This window comes from Vicugna pacos, unplaced genomic scaffold (assembly GCF_048564905.1).
Source record: "Vicugna pacos unplaced genomic scaffold, VicPac4 scaffold_20, whole genome shotgun sequence".
Lineage (NCBI taxonomy): Eukaryota > Metazoa > Chordata > Mammalia > Artiodactyla > Camelidae > Vicugna > Vicugna pacos.
The window spans coordinates 47,331,188-47,352,737 of record NW_027328741.1 but is presented as its reverse complement, the minus strand read 5'-3'; the positions used below and the strand labels follow the sequence as shown (position 1 = coordinate 47,352,737).

General features: G+C 46.1%; 1 long non-coding RNA gene across 1 annotated transcript in view; it reads left to right on the top strand.

The window, feature by feature from the left end:
* Positions 1-4,193: 4,193 nt before the first annotated feature.
* Positions 4,194-21,550, top strand: part of LOC140693945 (uncharacterized) — a 33,360-nt gene continuing 16,003 nt past the window's right edge. Inside the window, exons 1-3 of the long non-coding RNA XR_012069664.1 lie at positions 4,194-4,429; positions 6,445-6,570; positions 13,935-14,087. This is a non-coding gene — a long non-coding RNA (uncharacterized lncRNA). The remainder of the gene's footprint in view (positions 4,430-6,444; positions 6,571-13,934; positions 14,088-21,550) is intronic.

The following is a 21,550-nucleotide window of genomic DNA, read 5'->3' as shown; positions in this document are numbered from 1 at the left end:
AAAGCCTAATTTATACATTTCATTGTCAGGTAAATTTTAACCCAGAAGGTAAACAAAACTATAAACAAGCATGTGCCCTGGGGTGAGGGGTGCTGAAGCCTTTGTCTCTCAGACCTGTGCCATTACTGGCACATCTCGCAAGAAGAGAGGCAGGGCTCAGCCACAGCTACCATCTCCTCCTGTGCCTAGTGCCCGGGTGGGGGCGGGGCTGAGACCTGAATCTGCACGTGGGGGCCCCACAACCTCTTAGGTAGGACTGAGACTTGTTTATGGCCCGAGGCAGAGAGGATTTTTCTATCCTGACACCTCAGAGAACTTGTGCTGCCAAGGGAAACAAGGAACTCAGATTTGGCACAGAGTGTAGGCGGGGCTGTTCCGTGGTCTTCCCTGAGCCCACCTACAGACCACCTACCCGAGGCAGAGCAGGCAGCTGCACAGAGCAGCGGAGCGACCAGCACCAGGAGAGGGCAGGTGGGCAGCCACCCACCTTCCTGGCAGGAACACAGCACCTGACCATGGTGCTGGGATGGGGTGTGATCTGCCCACCTACTTCCCCCCAAGCACAGCATCTGACTGTGGCATCAGGAGGGGGAGTGACCTGCCCACCCACTGGATAAGATCTCAGCTCCTGACCTAGTGTTAGGAGGGGGCACAATCTGCTGGCCAACAGCCACTGAGAGTAGCACAGATGAGGGTGCCAACAGAAGGCCTATGAAACAGCAAGCTCAGTTCATGAAGCAGGGCAAAGACACAAAGACCTCTCGATAAAATCATTAAGGGCACACCATCTCCAGGATAAGTAGGTAACTGCTACTCCTTAAGCCACGGTGCCAGAGAGATATGAGCAATGTGAAGAAGCAGAGAAACCACTCCCAATGAAAAGATCAAGAGAAATCCCCTGAAAGCATGATCAAGGAAATAGACATTGATGGTCTATTAGATCAAGATTTCAAAAAAGAGTGATCAAAGTACTGAAGGAACTTAAAGAAATAGTGTTTAGGTATGTAAAATGTATCAAAAATGAAATAGAAACTATAAAGAAGAACTAGGTAGGATTAGTAAACTCATTGGCTGAGATGAGAGCTGACCTAAAGGCTGTGCAAAGCAGACAAGAAAATACAGAAGAATAAATAAGTGACCTAGAAGACAGGACAACAGAAAGCATCCAATCAGAACAGCTGAGAGAAAAACAAATGAAAAACAAAACAATATACGGGACCTATGGGGTAATATAAACTGTGCCAATGTATGCATAATAGGAGTTCCAGAAGGGGAAAAAGAACAAAGCGGATTGAAAAGGTATGGGAAGGATTCATGACTGAAAACTTCCCAAACCTAAAGAAGGAATCATATCCAAGCACAGGAGGCTCAGATGGTCCCAAGCAGGAAGAACCGAAACAGACCCACACCAAGGCATATCCTAATCAAGATAGCCAGATTCAAGGATAAAGAAATGATCCTAAAGGTAGCAAGAGAAAAACAAAGAGTGAGTTACAAGGGAACACCCATAAGGTTTTCAGCTGATTTTTCTAAACTATTTACAACAGCTAAGACATGGAAACAGCCTAAAATGTCCATCAACAGATGACTGGATAAAGATGTGGGATATTTATATGATGGGATACTATTCAGCCACAAAAAATGACTACATAACGCCATTTGCAGAGATATGGATGCTCCTGAAGAATGTTATTCTAGGTGGAGCAGAACAGAAAGAGAAAGAGGAATACCATGTGAGATCACTCATGTGTGGAATCTTAAATATATGCAAGATCTTGTGGCAACTCACAGCAAAAAAAAAAGTGGCAATGAATATATGTACGTTCATGTATAACTGAAAAATTGTGCTCTACACTGGAATTTGTCATAACATTGTAAAATGACTATTACTCAATAAAAAATGTTTAAAAATAAGTAAAATAAAATATAACCTTTAAAATACTGTATAATGAGAGGTGTGATGTTCTAGTATCTGTTCTAAGAAGTACGTTAGACACACATAAGAATAGCCAATGGTCAGAAAGATCACATGTTATCAGCTACCATCCCATGCAAATTAATGGCATTTAGCAGATATTCATGTATGTGTGTAAATATATAAAATAGGTATTAGTCTATATGTAAATCAAATCAAATATTATATTATAATCTAATGTAAAATCATATCAGCAAAAGCACTGTGCTGACATAAGTGTCTTGGTGTAAACAGATTACAATTTTTTATTGAGTTGTCATAATGGGGTAATATTGTGAACCAAGTGGAAATTGTAAAAAAGAAAGTTATCCAAAAAAAAAAGTCCTGACTACATGAAAAGATGCACAGTTACTATAAGGCCTCTCCCATTATTTACTATCAGTGTCAGAAAGTCTTGGAATAAGTTAGGAGAATTAAAAACTCTAACAAGACACAAGAATGCACTCTCTGTTAAAGAAAATAAACCAAAAGAAAAAAACAAATGAATAGACAATTAAGGTCCTACAGATAAAAATACCAATTTTTATGGGAAATAGCCTTAAAATAAAAAATAAGGAGATTATATTCTAATTTCACCTTTTGAATAAAGATATACAAAATTTAGCTGAATACCTTCGTATTTTGCACTTATGAAGAAAAAAATGTATTTGCAATGAAAAAGCAGCCATTATCCTGCCTTTTGAGTATTCTAAAGTTTTAGGTTTTAATATATTTCATCTTAAATGATCTTAAGCACTATGCAGTGGTTGGTGTTTTAAAAATACCACTGTGTGTGGAACTTCTAAAAGTGCTCCAAAAAATTTATATTTTTGTAATAATTTAGTAATGGCCTGGATATTATTTTTAACAAGACAACTCACCATGGAACACTGCAAGATTTTTTCAATGAGTTTATATTCACACATGTTTAAGATTGTCACTGTATTATGAGAAAATGTCAACCGTGGCAGTATTTTGACTTGAAAATGAGATAAGCTGAGAAGCATATTTTAAGTGTAAACTAAATGATTGCATTCCTTTAAAGACAAGAAAGTAAAAGCATGATAAACTCTGACTTTGACACACTTAAAATATAAAAATTAACATAATGTGATTTTACACACTTCTCTTTAACTCTCAGTACTTTCTCAGCCCCTTTCCCATTACACCCGCGTCCCCGCTTCTGACCCTTGGTGTACACACCTCCGTTCACACGGAGGAAGGGGGGACCCGGGCGGTGAGGATCAGGGGCGCGGACACCCCAGCGGCCCCGATGGACACGAACACTCACCCGCTCCCAGCGGGCTAGGAGAATAGTCGAAGAGGGCCCGCCAGCGCACCCGTCCCTTCCTGCCCTGCTGGCCGGGGCCCGAGCTCGGTCAGGTCCACACACACCCCAGCAGGAAGCGAGCTCAGGCTGTGGGAAACCGGAGTAACTTCAGACAGAGAGCGGGGAGCATCCTCCCGCAGACACGCAGGCAGCGGTGTCCCGGAGCTTCCTTGGCGCCACCCGCTCAGCCCTGATGAAAGCAAGCTCCGCCCCCAGGGAAGACGCTGGCTGCTGACGCGGACTGCGCATGCGCACCGCCACCTAAGACACGCTGGCTTCGTGCGCCCCCTGCAGGTCCTCGAGGGCGGTGCAGGATACTCGGAACTTACTGTAGAACACATGACCCCTCCCAGCCATGATGCTAAATCACTGGAAATCTCAGTGCCCTGGACTCTTTTTTAATGGCACTGGTGATGCTCTCCTCCAGCTATGCCTGCTCTCTTGCCTGGCACATGCCTCAGTCCTTGGAATCCCGCCTGAATCAGATTCTGTTCTGGAGGAAGGACAGGTGCAGAAGAATCTCAAAATTCCAGACTTAGAAGATGACCAGGAACCCAAACTCAACTCTGTCAACTCCCTGGGGTCCCCTAAGGAGTGTGGTTTTCTCAGAACCATCTGCCCTGTGTCAGGAGCAGACCAAGCCTCAGGTAGCTTAGAGAGGCTATCATGCAGCACATGCTTTGGATGGTTCTCAGTTCTGACCTGCATGATCTTGAGACCCTTTTGTAACTCCTAACACTCTGTTTTCTCAAACCTATAGTGATATAGATATATATATAGATGACGACTGAGTTAATCCTCTTACAATGCTGAGGTGCTATTTTTCCTTGGATAACAGAATATTTTGAAGGGATCAACTGTTTTATCACTTCCCCCTAGTGAAGTATGTTTTTAAAACTAGAAATGTTTCAGGGGCACTCAGGTCCTCCTCTTGCACCAGTTCCTGAGGTGTTGGCAGTTTCTGCTCTGAGCTCCAGATCCTGATCCTGCCGATGGTCTATGGTGATGCCAGTGTGTACATGCTCTTCCTTTTGCACCGGTATGGAAAGGAGACAGCCCTTCCCCTACATGAGGCTGCAACATGCTGACACTCAAAGCAGGCACAATGAAGAACCAGCTAGAGTCCCCGGTACCAGCTGTCCCAGGTAGAAACATCACCTTCACCACAGTGTTCCTGTGCTCCTATCAGGCCTTCACTACTCCCAGCAGGCCATGCATGAGCAGTGTGACAGGTGACTGTCTGTCCCAGCATGGCATGGTGGTGATGATCCCACCTTATCTGTTTGTTTTTGGAATGTCCCCACACCTCTCTGAGCTTCACTTTGCTCTTCTCACAGGCAGAGTTGTACAGGCATGAACCTCACAGGTTTATGGTAGGTAGTCACGGTAGCTGCTCACCCAGTGGCATTCTCTGCCGAGAGGGCTGCTGGGAGTGCTGTGTGTCTTCACACTTGTCCTTCACTCTCCCCAATGAAAACACTCTTGGCCTTATCCTTCCCTGGCCTGTGGCCTTTCTGTGCTTGCAAATGAACATGGAAACAATCTACAAAGAAGTTTTGAGGTTCTGTCCATCTGGTCCAGGAAATGCTGACTTTGCTAGATGTGCTGTTGGGTGGGCTCTCATGGGAGGCTCTCATGGGCAGGACTTCCCTTTGCAATAAGCTGCCCCACCCAGGCCTTTCCATGATCCAGACTCCTGGGACCAGGGTGCAAATCCCCAGCTCCCCACTTGTCAACCATGTGACCTGGACAACTTTCTCAAACCCAAGCTTTGTCCACCCAAGGTCAGCAGAGATGGGGGATAACAGGATGTCCCGCACAGAGTGTCTGTGCAGATTAAGTGAGGTAGAACAGACAGAACAGTGGTGGGGCCTGGCCCATTGGTTGGCAGAAGGGAGCTCACCATGTGCAGCAAGTTCCACAGGTCACCCAGCAATCTGCCCAGAGGCTTAGCCACTCCATCGCTATCATGCATCTGAAGTCCACTTAACCACAAGGGAGAGAAACAAACACATATTCTGAGTGTAGCTGCCACAGGGAAAATTGCATCTGAGCGGGGAGTAATACCAGAGGGTGATCAGGATGGCAGAAGATGCCCCCTGGGTTTGAGCAGACTGGAGCTGCCCTCCAGAGCCTGGGGTTAGTGAGGATGGGCTTGTAGAAATGCCCCTCTCCTTTACCCATCAATGCTGGGTCCTGCGGGTACTGAGTCCCACAATCGGTGTGCTGCTAGTGCCCTCAGCACAGAGAAAAACCCAGGGGTTCCCACAAGGCTTCGGCCACGTCCTCTGCTTCCTGAACTCCCACTCTGGTGACCCCACCTGGGATGCAGAGATGAGGTGAGGCAGGGACCTGTGCTGTCAACATCACTGCTCTACCCTGGGAATCTGGCACACAGTAGGTGCTTGGTAAGTCATTGTTGAATGAACAGCAATACTGGGCCAAGTTTCTGTGGGTGTCTGTGCCTCCAGATCAGGGACCCCTCAGGGCCAACCTCACAAGTGACATGAAAATAATGATCCCACCAGGAGCAATAACAGTTCCTCAGAATAAATGGGCTTTTCCAAGCACTCTCCACCTGTTGCAAAGGCCTCCCAGCAGGGAAGTGGGCTGTCAGGGGCAGCACTGCACTCTCCACTGTAACGAGGAGAAAGCCAAGGGCCACAGAGAGGAGTGCCTTTCTAGTGTCACTGCTCACTTTCCCACCTTTTGGGAGACCAGGAGGCTTTTCTACTACATTCTGGCTCTGAAGCCCCAATACTGTGTGGACATGCCTCCCTCCCTGGAGCAAGGAACCACTAAGTGACCTGTCACTTGTCACCAAGCAGACAGGCTCATTCCAGCTCATTGTGCCACCAGCAGGTTGTGCTAGAAGCAGGATCCTCTGGGAGACATCACACTCTCCCAAGCTGGAAACAGGTGAACAGCCCACAGGTTTCCTGGAGAGGATGGTCACATGGCCTTGATCTGGCCAATCAGCATTTTCCATCCTCCCTGGCCACTGTGATTGGCTCAGGGCTGGGCACCAGCCCAATCAGGCTCCACGGAGGTCAGGCCTAGTTGCTGGAATCCTGGGAGCAGAGAAGTTCTATTTCAGTTGGGAGTTGAGGGGTGGTGATGTCAGACTGTGGCAGTTGGTGACTATCTTGCTTTCATAAAGGCAGAGCCATGTGAAGATGTCACCAGTGGCAGAGCCCAGAGGTGGGGAAGGATGACTTCTGTTGTTGTCACTGAGCACCAGGTACAGACCTGCCTGAAGCTATCTCCCTTTGGAAGTCTCAGTTAGGTAAGTCATTCTCTCCTGCCCTGTTTGCTTCTTTAAGCCACTTTGGTTTTCTGTCACTGGTTTTAAGAAAAAGTTTGACTATTCCTTCAAGCTGGCTAAATGGAGACCCTGGAACTACAACAGTGAGGTGACAGGCAACAATGTGGCTAATAGACTCCAGAGGCCTCTGTTCAAACAGGGGATTGTAAATGACAAGGGAGAGTACACATGGCCTCAGTGAACAGATTTGCTACTGGTAGCTCCCAGTTCCTGGATATTAGAGTGCATGCACTCAGCCAAGTCTCAGCTCTGCTGTCACACCTGCTAACCCACACCTCTCCTCTCCCACCTGCCGGGCCTAGGGGGGCTGGACACCCCCGGGCACCTGAAACAGCCCAGGGCTTTGTGTTGTAATTTACACAGGCTGCCCCCAGTTCTGAGGGTGAGGGTGACTGGGTTCCAGTTTACAGAGAAAACAGACTAGACGGTCTCACTGGTGAGATGTGGGGGTGGGACCCCAATCTACCATCTGACCTATGACTTCAGAGTGGACAGCCTCCCCACCCTCAGCCAGGATGCTTGCTAACCCTAGGGGCTCAGGAGTCCTGCTCCCTCCAGCACCCCTCCTGGAGGTGAGAGTGGGGGGCTCTTCTCTATACAACATTCACCCCTGCAGGGGCACACGTGTGACCTCACAGTCTGTCATCCCTTTCTTATGATCTGGACCTCCTTGATGTGTGAGCACTGCAGATCATGGGTGCACACGTGGGCATGTGCACCATGACTGAGAGGACAGCACTCCAATTTAAGCCCCCTCCATGCTCAGATGATTACATCCTGGAATTGAGGGGTTCCCAGGGGTCAGGTGGCCAATTCTGGCCTTAGGGGAAAATTCTTATCACCCAGGGGGCTAATTTTTAAATTAAATTACAGATTTAAAATTCAATAGTCAAGCCCCTTTCTAGGCAGCCTTGTAGCCTCTCAGCTTTTACCCCTCGCTGTGACCATGTTCTTAGCTTCAAATTGAGTGCCATTATGGACATGAACATGTTCCTGTCATGTGTCACCTTCACAGTAATCCGCCACCCCAAACTCCCCTCCCTTCCCCTTGTCGATATCCCCACACAGGGAGTAGGGCCCTTTTGATGCAGTTGTGCAAATGTGTGAGCTAAGGGTTTAGAATGTCCAGGCTAGGAGGGGTCTGCCCCACATGGCAGGGCAGGTGGGCTGGCAGGGGGTGATGGTTCACTTGTAAAACCTCAGCTGGTTTCAGGCAGTGACAACAGACTGGCAGCCAAGGGCTCAGCTGGTGCAGAGTAAGCGGATTAAATGTGTTCACCCAGACGCCTTGGGGGTGGCAGCCCTGGAGTACGACTACAAGTGAGGAAGGTGGAGGGTCCCCAGTGCCTGGACCTCCACCTTCTAAAAATCAGGACTGAGATGTGGCTCTGAAGTCAGAACACTGGAGTTCAAAGCTTCCCCCACCACTTTGTCAATAATTCAAAGCAAATGAGCCTCAGTTTTCTCATGTGTAAAATGAGAACTTTGAAGCCTCTCCCTCTGAGGGTGTGGAGGGAAGTAAATGCGGTGACAGCAGAGCACAGGAGCTGTCTGGGCTGAGCCTGCATACAGGCAGGCCGTTGTTGCTGCCATGACCACTGTCTTCCAGGGCAGGGTCTGCACTCTCTCCCTGTGAAGGTCCAGACAGTAAACATTCTAGGCTTTGAGGGACCTACAGTCCCTGTCACAACTACCACCCTCTGCTGTTGGAGGGCAAAGACAGCTCCTGCAGTAGGTAGTCCAGTCTCGCACCCCCGCTTCCTGACATAAGTATTCCTGAGATACAGTTTTCACATAACTTTGTTGGCTTTAGGTGTGCAGCATAATGACTTTTTACATGTGCATATTGTGAAATGATCAGTGCATTAAGTTTACCTGACGTCTGTCATCACCCATAGTCACACACTATTTTCCTTGTGATGAGAAATTTTAAGAGGTACTCTCTTAACTATCAAATGCACAATGCAGTGCTGTTAACTACAGTCACCTTGCAGTACATTATGTCCCCAGGACTTGTTTATCTTCTAACTGGAAGTTTGTACATTTTGATTATCTTTCCGAATTTCAATCATCCCCTGACTCACCTCTGGCAACCACCAACCTGATATCTGTTTCTATGTGTTTCGGTTTATTTTGTAGATTCCACATATAAATGAGATCATAGGTATTTGTCTTTCTGTCTTATTTATTTCACTTAGCATAATACCCTGAAGGTCCTCCCAAGTTGTCACAAATGGCAGGATTTCACTTTTATAATGTCTGAATAAGATTCCATTTTATATACATATATATGCATCACGTTTTCTGTACCCATTCATCTGCTGATGGACACTTAGGTTGTTTACATGTCTTGGTTATTGTAAATAATGATACAGTGAACATGAGGGTGCAGTTGTCTCATTGACATAGTGATTTCATTTCCTTTGGATATATTCCCTGCAGTGGACTTGCTGGATCATATGGAAGTTCTAATTTTAAATTTTGGGGGAGCCTTCATACTCTTTTCCCGAGTGATGGCACCAATTTACATTCCCACCAACATTGCACAAGTTTCCCTTTTCTTCACACCACCACCATCACATGTTGTCTCTTATATTTTGATGACACCCACCCTGACAGGTGAGAGGGGGTATCTCATCTCATTGTGGTTTTGATTTGCATTTCCCTGATGGTGAGTGATGTTGAGCACCTTTTCATGTACCTGTTAGACATCTGTGTGCCTTCTTTGGAAAAATGTCTATTCAGTTCCTCTGCCCACTTTTTAAATCACATTGCTTTTTTTTTTTTGCTGTTGAATTGTAAGAGTTCTTTATATGTTTTGAGTGTTAACCCCTTATCAGATATATAGTCTGAAAGTACTTTCTCCCCTTCTGTCTGTTACCCTACCCTCTGCTTTCTGGATGACAGGGGTCCAGGCACTTGGGAATCTCTGCTTCTCACGTGTTTCCAATGTTGGTTGGGTGAGGGCTGTGTTCTGATAAAAGTGTGCACAACCGTGGGTCACTACCCCTTATTTTAGAAGGTGGGCTCTGAAGAGTGCAGTGTGGGCAGGGATGTTTCCCTGAAGTCATCATTTGGATGGTCATGTGCTCTGGAACTCACATCAACTAGCCCGGATGTGATGGGGCAATTTGCAAAGGGAGGACCTTGCAGCTAAGACACAGACCAGGTGCTCTTGTGTCTTGTTGGAAGGACCTGGAAACAAAGTTGTGTGGAACAGGGAATCCTCCAGGTCACAAGGCTCAGTTCAGACTTCTGGGATGCAGAGACCTGCTCTGAGCCACTGTCACTGAGGAGCGAAGGGCCTCAGGCAGGAGGGAGGAGTTGCTGGATTTCACTTGCCCTGTGTGTCAAGTTTCAGCTCTGGTGATGTGTGGAACATGGGCTTAGCTTTGGGAATGTAAGAGGAGAGGTTCCTGGGGAAGGGCTGGCTTTTTCCTTTGATTGAGGTCCTACTGTGTGCCAAGCACAGCAGTCCTCTGAGTCAGGGCTGGAAAGCCAGGCACAGAGAGGTCAGGGAGTTTCCAGGTCACACAACATTAGGCGCATCATTAGGGTCTGATGCAGACCTGACGCCCAGCCCACATTCTCTCTCCTTTCCCAGGACCATCATGATCCCACATGTCAGAATCACCCAGAGAGGCCCAGGTATGGGCACTGGGACCTTTCCTGCCTAACATGCAAGGAGCCTTAAGAGGGACGACAAGGCACTTCCTGAGTCCATGATGCCCAGAGGCTGCTCTTAGCAAGAGGCTCAGCACCCACTCTTGGATGAATCCTAGCTCTGTCCTGAGTCACTCTGTCCTCCCTGCCTCAGTTCTTCTGCCCACATGGGGCTGGAAACAGCAGCCACTTCACAAGGGTCTAAGGAACGTCCAGGATCCTGGAAGCAGCACCCTCACACAGGGAGCACGGTCTCCTTAACTTTTCCTCACCTCTTTGCTGGATGTAGAGTCCCAGCGGGGCCCTGGCTTGTCTCAATTCTCACCCCAGATCAGGGTCCAGCAGGGGGTGGTGTCCAGGCTGGACTCTGTCCTCTGCCCCTTTTGGGGACCCTCATTCATCGCACCTTGGCTGCCTAGACACTGTCTTCCAGGGGCCACTCTGTGCCTCCCACACCTACCTAGCATCCACCCACCCTGGGTTACTCCAGCGCCCTCTGGCCCTTGGACACACACCTACTCCGTGTTGAGTGGAAATGAGGTGACCGACATGCTGGGCCTCCTGGACAGTCTGGAGGAGCCCGATATCCCCAACCTGCCCACCACCCCAAGAGCCCAAGATGGGGAGAGAGTGTGCCTCCATTCATACTCTGATTTGCTCAGATTCTCAGCACCTACTTTGCTGGGTGGATATGGGGACAGAGGTATGATATAAAAGCAGGAGACCTGGACAGCAGACCATGAGAAGGGGGCTAGCCCAGGCTGGTCTCATAACCCCCTTAGCTTTGGCTTTATCATCTTTAAAGTGGGACAGACTCTTGTGAGGTGAGCAGGATCCTGACCCATAGCCAAGCACTGTCCTACACGCCTTAGAGAAGCTCACTGACTCCTCACGAAAATCTGTGGGGCAGGGACAGGCATTATCACCCATTTCTGCAGAAGTAACTGAGGCAGAGAGAGAACAGCTGAGGTGACTACCCCAGATTACAGAGCCCAGGTCATCTGGTTCCAGTGTCCAGGCTCATGGTCAGTGCCCACTCTGGGTTTTCCTCCTCCCTTCATCCTCCACTGGGACCCATGGCCGCAGCCTCATCTCAGTGTGATTGTTCATGGGGAGCAGGATGGGTGCACTGAGGCCCCGTTTCTCTGAGGACTGCTTTCCCAGAAGGCTCAAGGGGTTGACTGTATTCACTACTGGACACCCAGGCCTGGGTCCAGACCAGCCACACTGCAAAGCCTGAATCAATGATTGTTGAGTGAATACCTGAACCTCTGCCTATACCTGCATGTTGCCCCCATTTCCTCATCTCCACAGCTGGCTACCCGGCCAAAACCTCGTGTAATCAGGCCTGGGCCAGGGACAATCAAGGGGACCAGAGCTGCTCAGCTGGTGACAGGAAGCCTCAGGGGCCCTGTGGCTGTCCCAAGCATCTCCTGGGGCAATTCACAGAGAAGCCCAGCCAGCTTCCAGGAACAGCAATCAGGTCCCAATCCCAGTGGTATAGGGTAGGTCTTGAGGGGTGTTTCCTGAGACTGACTTTGTGTATGAAGGGGGCCTGGGGGTCAGGCTGCTTTCAACGTCCATTCCAGGCCCACACCCCTACTGGCAGCATGGAGCTAGTCATAAAGGACACAGGCCATGGGGCCAAGGCTATAGCAGGGCTCTGCTCCCTCTCTGTGGCTCAGTGTCCTCATCTGTAACAGAGAACTAGTAACAGGGCCATGGGAGGGCTCACTGAGACCGTCCTCTGTGGCTTTGGTTGGACACTGCCCTCTCTCTGCTCAGTGCCCTTCTCTGTAATAGAGAACTAGTAACATTTTTCTTAGCCCCTTTTGGCCCCATTTTTCTGAGTCTCTTTCTACATTGGGCCCAGGGCTTTCACAGAGATCACAGACTTGGGATGTAATCAGTGTGGTCACAGCCCTAGTGGTCCCAACTGAGGCCAGGGGAGCTTCAAGGGGGGTGGGAATCCAGAACTGCTTCATGGAGGAGGTGAGATCTGAGCTGTGTCCCCAAGGATGAGCTGTCATCTAGCTGAGGCCTGGCACTGAGCAGGACCCATGTACATGGTTAATGAGGGTGTGAATGAATGAAATGGCACCCCTCTAACAGAGAGTGAGGGGGGGAGTCCCCTAGGCCAAAGCAGGAAACACAGGGCACCCTGGGGGAGCAGAGGGCGTGGCTGCAGTGTGATGCCACCACTTTAGCGTGTGTTCTGGTGGATTGGGAGCCCTTTTCTCTCCTCTGCTACAGTATCCTGCTCTTCATTCCCAGCAACACCCGCCTGTGTCACCTCAGTGTCCCCAAGTGGACCTGGACCTGTCTTGTGGGAGATTGTGAAGAGGGATTTGGTGTGCAGCCCAAGACTGAAGTGGGAGGGAGAGGATAATAGGGACCTCCAGAGGGGATCATGGGCTGGGAGACATCGGAGGGGTGGGGAAGGCAGAGCCTCAGAGATGTAGGATCCTGCTAGTGGTGGCTCCTTCACGAGGGGCTTCACAGGGAGGAAGCAATCATGGGGTAAAGGCTGAGCTCAGTTTGGGGCTTGCTGACATGGAACAGCTCATCACAGAGACGTCCAGAGGAGCTGGATGTAGGGAATGAAGATGCCACTGATGTCAGGGTCAAAGCCTGAGACCCAGATGAGGTGGGGCGGTGGTGCAGGGGAAGGGGCTTGAGGATATCAAGATGTTCATTCATTGGGGTCCTCAGGGTGGGGACCTTCATGTTCATTTCACAGCCACCTGGTGCCTGACAGAGCTAGGCTAAGGGAGGTCACTGAGTAGACACGTGCCGACAACCTAGATTCTCCTCTTTCCACAGAAAGTCCCTGGTGTGAAGCCAGCAGGCACTCTTCAGAGTCATACACCCTCACCCCTGGGCTCTCTGTGTGCCTAGAGCCCAGTGGCCCCTTACCTCCCACTCCCCACTGCAGGACCCTTTGCACACCTGCATTTCCACAAGCTATAAAACATTTTCTCTTGCTGTGTGTTTACCCTATGAAACCTCATTGCCCCAGGAAGAGAGGCCTCACATCCTTCCCTTATTAAAGTGGCAAAGCCTTTTGTTCAGAGAAGCCCCTGACAGATCTCACAACCAACCAGGTACCTGTGCATGAATTGATCATGCAGCCCCCTCCTCCTTGTGTGCACAGCACCCCCCCCAATAACAGACCCCACACACTCAACCGTGGCGCTCGTGTAGGCACCTCTTGCCTGTGTGGCCTGATGTTGTCTATAGCAGTGTCTCTATTGAACTTTCCTAAACCCTTCTCAGACGCTGGTAATTCTTTACCAACCCAAGTAGTTAGCCTGCCATTGTGCCCAGAACACCTGAAACAGAGTTGGCTAAAATATGCAGATTGATGATGCAGGTTAATTTGCTATAAAGGTGAAATCAAGGTTTACAAATAAAAGCAAGATACATACTCAAGGCAGGACTAAGAACTCACATGGATATCTAAGACCCTCCACATACATCCCACTTTGCACTTAGGGCCTTTGCGATGGCTGCTCTTTCAGCCGGGATCTCTCTCCGCCTGCTTCTTAAACATCTCCAGGAATCTGCTCAAATGTCCTCCCTGACCCTATTTTTCTCCATGGAACATATCACCTCCGGACATTGTGTATATTTTACTTAATTTTCTCTGTGTCCCCCACCAGGCTGTCTGCTGCATGAGGATGGAGACCTGACTGCTTCACTACCTGCTGTGCCCAGTATCTGGAACCCACCCAACACACAGTAGGACCTCAGAGATTGTGTGACGGGTTTGTGATCACTGTAGGCCACAGACAAAAGTCTTCCCAGCAGTCATGGTAAGAGTCATTCATTCTCTACTTACTGAGCCCTACTGTGTGTTGGATACTGACCTGGGTGGGAGGCATGCAGTGGATTAGACACAGTGAGCACACACAGCATGTTAGGAGGGACATGTGCTCTGGAGAGCACACAGGGCTCGGGGAAGTCAGGAGTGCAGGAGTGGAGGAGAAGAGGGCCAGGTGGAGACAGTGGTGTCAGAGGAGACAGAGAGGTGGGGCCCAGGTCATGCAGGGCTTTATGGCTCCTGTGAGGGCTTTTCCTCAGGGCAGCGGAACCATGACTGGGTACGGAGCAGGGGCCCGGGTCCTGAATGCTATGCAGGAAATGGAGCAGGTGTCTGCTGGGGAGATGTGCGTGGAGGAGGCTGTCCCTGTAGACTGTGCAGGCAGAGAAGGCTCCTCTGAGGAGGTGACATCTGAGCTGAGCCCTTGTATGGACCGTGTTTCCACCTTCTGTAGACTAGCTTTCATCTGCCCTGCAGCCCTATGCAGGACACACTCTGTTCTCAGTCATCTGGACTTGGCCTCCTGCCTCCCTTGTGGGCCCTCCCACCCCAGAAGGAGTCCTTCTAGATCTAACTCACTACCTCCTCCACTGGACTTGGGCTCACACTGAGCCACTGTCCACCTGCCCAACTCACCCAGAGTCAAGTACAGACTCTTGGGGGACCCCCTCCACCACAGAGCCCATGAACTTACTCAAATGGCCAGTCCTCAGCCTGCTCACATGCCTCACACTCCCCTCCTGCAGAAACCCTGTGACAGATTATGTCCACAGCACCCTGCTCCTCTGATCCTGACCCCAGGCTTTCCCATGGGGTGTGACCAAGCATGGGTTGCAGTCCCCTCCTCCAGTCTGGTGAGTAGAAACTACCTTTTCTTTTTTCTTTTGTTAATATATTTATTTTTTAATTTTTATTTTATTGAGTTATAGTCAGTTTGCATTGTTGTGTCAATTTCCAGCATAGAACATAATATTGTCAATTGTGTTTACTCTTTCAGGAAACCATCTCTTGGCTTGATTTTTTCAAATGTTCCTTATATCTCTATTTTATTTATTTCCTCCCTGATCTTTATTATTTCCTTCCTTCTGCTTACTTTTGTTATTTTTGCTTTTCTTTTTCTAATTCTTTTAGGTGGTAAGTTTGATTGTTTATTGCAGTTGTTCCTCGTTTTTGAGGTAGACCTGATTCTCTCGCTATAAACTTCCCTCTAAGCACTGCCTTTTCTGGATCCCATAGGTTCTGTGTGGTTGTGTTTTCATCATCATTTGTCTCAATGTGTTTTTTATTGCTTCTTTGATTTCATCATCCACCTTTTTTTTTTAAAGTAGTATGTTGTTTAACCTCCATATTGTCATTTATTTCTCCTTTATTTTTCTGTAGTTAATTTCTAGTTTCATGGTATTGTGGTCAGAAAAAGTTGCTTCAAATATTTTCTATCTTCTTCAAATTGTTAATGCTTCTTTTGTGCCAAAGTATATGATCTATCCTAGAAAATGTGGTATGTGCACTTGAGAAGAATGTATGTTCTATTTTAGGGAAATATAATGTTCTGAAAATATTACCCAAGACAAATTGTTCTATTGTATCATTTAATTTCTATGTTGTCTTATTAATTTTATGTATGGAAGATCTGTCCAGTGATATTAATGGATTGTTAAATTCTTCTACCGTGATTGTATTCCGATCAAATTTTCCCTTTTTATCTCTTAGTAATTTCTCTTTATCTGTTATGTATTTAGGTGCTCCTATGTTGTGTTCATATATGTTAATGAGTGTAATATCTTCATCTATGACTCCTTTAATCATTATAAAATGTCCTTCTTAATCTTTCTTTATAATCTTTGTTTTAAAGTCTATTTTATTTGAAATCACTGTTGATATTCCTGCTTTCTTGTCATTTCCATTTGTGTGGAATATCTTTTTCAATCCTCTCACTTTCCATCTATGTGTGTCCTTCTCCCTAACGTGGGTCACTTGTATACAGCGTATTGTAGATACTTGCTTTATTATCCACTCTGCACTCTATGTCCTTTGATTAAAGCATTTAGTCCATTGACATTTATAGTAATTATTGATAGAAATGAGTTTATTACATTTTGAACTTTGTTTTGCAGTTCATTTTGTATTTCCTCTTTGTTTCTTACTTTTTCTTTTTGTGGTTTGATAATTTTCCTTTTTATTATCTTGGTGTCTTTTTAGTTTTGTGACTCTATTGTAACTTTTTGGCTTGTGGTTACCCTACTTTGTACATATATTAACCCATTACTATATCTGTTTGTTTTAAACAGATAGTAATATAAGCTCAAACCCATCCTACCAAGAACAAAAAAGAGAGACAGAGAGAAAGAGATAGAGAGAGAAACCTGTATATTTTCTTGCTCGCCTCTCCCACCCTTAATGATTTAGATGCCCTCCTTTATGATTTCATGTTTATTCTGTTGTAATTCATTTTAGCAATCACCTTTCCAATTATGGTTTTCTCCTTTTTGTAGCATCCTGCTTCTTTTCTATTTAGAGTAGGTCTTTCAATATTTCCTTTAGCATAGGTTTAGTGTTGCAAACTTCTTTTAGTTTTTGCTTGTCTATGAAGTTCTTTATCTCTCCTTCTATTCTAAAGGATACCCTTGCTGGATAAAGTATCCTAGGCTGCATCATTTTTTCATTCAGGACTTTGAATATACCTTGCTTCTCCCTTCTGGCCTGTACTGTTTTTGTAGAGAAATCAGCTGAAAGTCTTATGGGGGTTTCCTTGTATCTCATCCTTTGTTTTTCTCTTGCTGCCTTTAGAATCATTTCCCATTCTCAACCCTGGTTATCCTGATTGTAATATGTCTTGGTGTGGGTCTGTTTGGGTCCTCCTTGTTTGGGACGCTCTTTGTTTCCTGTGTTTGGTTATCTGATTCCTTCTTTAGGTTTGGGAAGTTTTCAGTCATGGTTTCTTCAAATATCTTTTCAATCTCCTTTGTTCTTTCTTCTCCTTCTGGGACCCCCATTATGAGTAGGTTGGCATGCTTTATGTTACTCCATAGGTCCCTTATATTGCTTTCATTGGTTTTTATTTGTTGTCTCTCAGCTGTTTTGTTGTCCTGTCTTCTAAGTCACATATTCATTCCTCTCAATTATCCAGCCTACATTTTACAGCCTTTACCTCAACTCTCCTCTCAGCAAATGAGTTTTCCAATCTTCACTGGCTCCTCTTTAGAGTTTCAATTTCGTTTTTTGACATATTCTCTGTCTCTATACACAATCTCTTTTAGTTCCTTCAGTACTTTGATCACTCCTTTTTTGAAATCATCTAGTAGACTATCAATGTCTATTTCATTGATTGTTCTTTCAGGGGGTTTATCTTGTTCTTTTAATTGAGACAGGTTGCTCTGCTTTTATATCTTGCTTATATCTCTTTGGCACTATGGCTTATGGGGTATCAATTATCTACTGTGGTCTTTCAAGAGTTTATTTATTTATATAAAGTGGATGCAGAAATAAAACTAAGCACAAAGAAATTAGTTTTAAAAGCAGTATAATCAATAACAGAAGAACATATTGAAACAAGATAACAATTGAGTTGGGATGAATTTTTAAAATATTAAAGGAAGAAAAAATATTTGAGAACAGAGTATAATCACAACAGAAGAACAAAACAAGGATAAAAATGAAATTGAACAAATTGAAAGATAATAATAAAAGTATTTTAAAAGAAAATTTTTAAAGGGATTAAAATAGAAATATAAAAATTATTTAAGAAGTAACATTTAAAAAGTAAAAGAAAATGGAACAGAAAAAGAAAAGAGTATGTTCCCGTGGAGATTGTGTGCCCTTAGTAATTTTATCAAGAGGTCCTTCTTAAATATGTGTGGTTACCAAGACTTACTTCTGTGCCTTTTGTCTGTTATCCCTTTGATTAATGATGTGGCCATTAACCTGTTAACTAGAGCCTATCCTGGCTATTGAATGGGGACTCCTCTTTGTTTTGTGGTTGTCACAGCTCCTGCCCTTGCCTTGCTTCATGAACTCAGCTCGTTGTTTCCAGAGACCCTCTGGTCACACCCTTGGTCTGTGCTGCTCCCAGTGCCTGTAGGTAGACATGTCACATCTCCTCCCAGTGCTGCATCTTGGTGCTGCACTCCTGCATGTTAGGTGGGCAGGTTGTGCCCCTTCCCAATGCCGTGTCCAGGTGCAGCAGTCCTCCACAGTAGTTGGGTTGGTTGCTCCCCTATTCAGTGCTACTCCCCACTCCACATCTGTTCCACACTCTGTGGGTGGGCTTGAGGCAAATGGCCACACCAGCCCTAGTCCCTGCTCTTTGCCAGAACGTTGCTCCTTGTTCATTTGTCTTAGAGGTGTGAGTTCGTAGAGGCACCAGGACAGAAACGTCCTATATGTCTGGGGATGTAAACAAGTCTCAGTCCCACCTATGAGGTTGCAGAACTGCCAGGTACATATTCAGGTTTCAACCCCATGTCTGCCTGGGTGGGTATGATGGCTATTGCTGAGCCTCATCTCTCTTATTCTGAGAAAACACCAGTTATGTTGCCGTGAGTCAGCAGAAACAAAGGACGAAACACCCATCCCCCAGGCAAGCCAGCAATATTGCTTTGCTTTATTTTTTTTCTTATTTTATGGGAGGCCCAGGCTGTTCTGATCTGTATACAATCCAAGCAGTTGTCCACAGCACACTGCACTCCCCCAGGGTTACCTATGTACAGTCAACCAGAGTCTGCCTGGATCCAGCAGCCTGTCCCTTCCCATCCCTGATTCACTTCTAGGTTTGGGGGTTGTTGACACACCTTGTGCCCATTTAACTTAATTCTGTCAATCAAGGGTGGTTCTGTACACATCTGAGCCTCAGAGGTTCCCTGTCCATCCTGCTGACCTCTCCGTTGGAAAGAGGGAGACCCAGTCAACCAGCACTATCCCTCCTTTGCTGCTCCCTCTTCAAAGGACCAACCCAAGCCATTTTGCATTTTCTTCCTTCTTTTTTCCTTTTCTCCTACCAGATTGGTGGCACATTTTGTCTTTTGAAGATGGCAATGTTTTATCAAAGTTCAGCAGATGTCCTGAGTGGATGGGTGTGTCTGTGAATGTCAGTCTTGGTGAATTTATTGGAGAGGATAAGATACAAGCATCCTTATACTCCACTATCTTGGCCTTTCTCCAAGAATATACACTCTTAATAATTTTGTCATAAGGTTATTTTTAACTATGGGTGGTTGCCAAGTCTTCCTTCTACGACTTTTGCCTGTTATCCCCTTTGTTGGTGGTGTGGCTGGTGTTCTGGTGGCCTGAATCTGCCCTGGCTATTGAGCAGGAGCTACTTTTTGTCCTGTGGTTGTCACACTCCTGCCCATATCCTGCTGTGAAAACTCCACTTGCTGGTTCCAGAGGCCTTCCAGTCTTGCCCCTGGTCTGTGTCCCAGCATCATTAAATGGGTGGTCTGCACCCCCCACCAGATGCCTGGTCCCAGGACCACACTTGTGCAAGGTAGTTGGCAGGTAGCTCCCCTGCCGCATTAGGTCCATGCTTTGTAGGTGGACTCAGAGGAAACTGCTGCACTAGCCCTCACCTCTGCTCTGTTCCAGAACACTGCTTCTTGTGCATTTGTCTTAGAAGAGCCAACTCAGAGAGGCATCAGTGTGTAATGGTCCCTTCTTCTTGGGACTGTAAACAAATCTCAGTCCCACCTATGAGGTTGTGGAGCCCCTAGGTAAAGATGCGGGTTTTGACCCCTCCTCTACCTGGGAACCATGCACCAGAAAATATGGTGGCTGTGGCTGAGCCTTGACTCTCTTCTCCCAAGAAGTCTCCAATAATGGTACTGTGGGTCTGCGGACACAAAGACTATGGCTCCCCTTCCCCCCAGGGCACACCAGCAGTGTTTTTTGCCTTTTTTTTTTTTGTATTTTATGGGGGACCCAGGCTGTTCTGTATACTCTCCAAGCCATGGCACACAGAACATTGCAGTCCCCCAAGGTTTCCTCTGTAGAGTCAGCCCGAGTCCTCTGCTCAACTCAGAAAGCCTGTCCCATCCCACCCCTGCTGGTTCGTGTCTAGGGCTGGGGATCGTTGGGACCCTTTATGCCCAATTAACTTAGTTCTGTCAGTCAAAGTCTATTCTATACAGATCTGAGCCTCTGAGGTTCCATCTCCATCCTGCTGAACTCGCCATTGGAGTTGGGGAGACCCAGTGTATTAATGCTATTCCTCCTTTGCAGCTCCCTCCCCATTGGAATGGTCCAGAACTATTTTCCTTTTTCTTCTTTTCTCCTGTTCTCCCACCAGATTTGTGGAAAATTTTATCTTTTGAAGAAGCCAATATTCTGTCAAAGTTCAGCAGGTGTTCTGGGTGGTGGGTGTGTCTGTGGATGTCACTCTTGGTGAATTTGTGGGAGAGGGTGAGCTCTGAGCATCTTTTTTACTCCACCTTCTTTCCTCCTCCTTCACTCTTTTTCTTTTGATTGGAACATTTAGTCCATTGACATTTATAGTAGTTATTTTATAGATGTGGGTTTATAGCCATTTTGAAATTTGTTTTCCAGTTGATTTTGGTATTTATTTGTTTCTTTCTTTTAATTATTTTTATTTTTGTGATTTGATAAATTCCTTTTCTATTAGCTTGGTTTCTTTTTGGGTTTTATGACTCTATTATATACTTCTGATTTGTGGTTATCTTGTCATTCAAGTATGGTAACCCCTTACTTCATCTGTTTGGTTTTAGTTGATAGTCATGTGGGCTCAAGTGCATCCTAAAAAGAAAGAAGACAAAGAGAAAAAAGAAAAAAAAGAGAAAAAAAAATATATTTCTCTTGCTCTCCTCTTCCACCTTTTATGATTTTGCTATTCTCTCTTTCTTGTTTGCTTTCTTGTTTTCTTTATTGACTTACTGACTTATTTATATCCTCATGTTTTCCCTTGCAACTCACTGTATTTATTGCATTTCCAATTATGGTTTCTTAATTTCTATAGCTTCCTGTTTATTTTTTATTTAGATTAGAACTTTCAAATTTTTTTTTAGCATAGATTTAGTACTGCTGAATTCTTTTAGTTTTTGCTTGTCTGTGAAATTCTTTCTTTCTGTTCTAAAGGATAGTCTTTCTAGATAGAATATCCTAGTTTGCAGCCTTTTCTTATTAAGGACTTTGAATATATCTTGCCACTCCCTTCTGGCCAGAAGTTTTTAGGTAGTGAAATCTGCTGAAAGCTTATGGGACTCCATTGTAACAAACACTTTGTTTTTCTCTCACTGCCTTTAGAATATTTTATTTAACTTTAACCATTTTAACTATAATATGTCTTGGTGTAGGTCTGTTTGGATTCTCCTTGTTTGGGACCCTGTGTGCCTCCTATACTTGGATAATTCTTTCCTTCTTAAGGTTTGGAAAGTTTTCAGTCATGATTTCTTTAACTATCTTTTCAATCCCCCTTTCTCTTTCTTCTCCTTCTGGGACTCACCATTA